The following is a 595-nucleotide window of genomic DNA, read 5'->3' on the forward strand; positions in this document are numbered from 1 at the left end:
CAGCTGTAGAAACTCTGCCAAATCAGACTGGAGCCTGGTGTTGCCATCCGGTTTCACCAGTCCTCAGTCAAATCGTCCAACCCATGCTAGCATGGAAAGCGGACGTTAAACGATGATGATGATGATGATGATATATATATATTCCTGTGCTTGTGAAATCTGCTATCCCTGTCGTAAGGCTTTACTTCCACACACGCCAGCTTAATTTAATTCGTCTTTAGTCGAAAGACACCTGTTGTTATGTCCTGTTATTTGTATTTGTGTAACATTCTCCGTTTTTTTTCCGTCCTTGTTTTCGTATACATTCGCTGCTTTCTTCCAAGGAATCTAATGCTCTAAGATTAGTTTTTCCTTGGGGCTGGCCAGATTGGAGCAATTTCGAGTATAACCAGCCGAAATTGCAAAGAAAATCTGGAACTCGACCGAGGAAAGAAAACTCCGAATGACCCGTCCTTGTTTCCTTGTATCTTCTATCTTCTATCTGGATGCTTTGTTGTCCCTTTTTTGTATCACCTAACTGTCTGAATGTTTTGCGCTCTTGTCCCATTTTGTATTATATATATATATATATATATATGTGTGTGTGTGTGTGTGT

This window comes from Octopus bimaculoides, chromosome 8, assembly GCF_001194135.2.
Source record: "Octopus bimaculoides isolate UCB-OBI-ISO-001 chromosome 8, ASM119413v2, whole genome shotgun sequence".
Classification (NCBI taxonomy): Eukaryota; Metazoa; Mollusca; class Cephalopoda; order Octopoda; family Octopodidae; genus Octopus; species Octopus bimaculoides.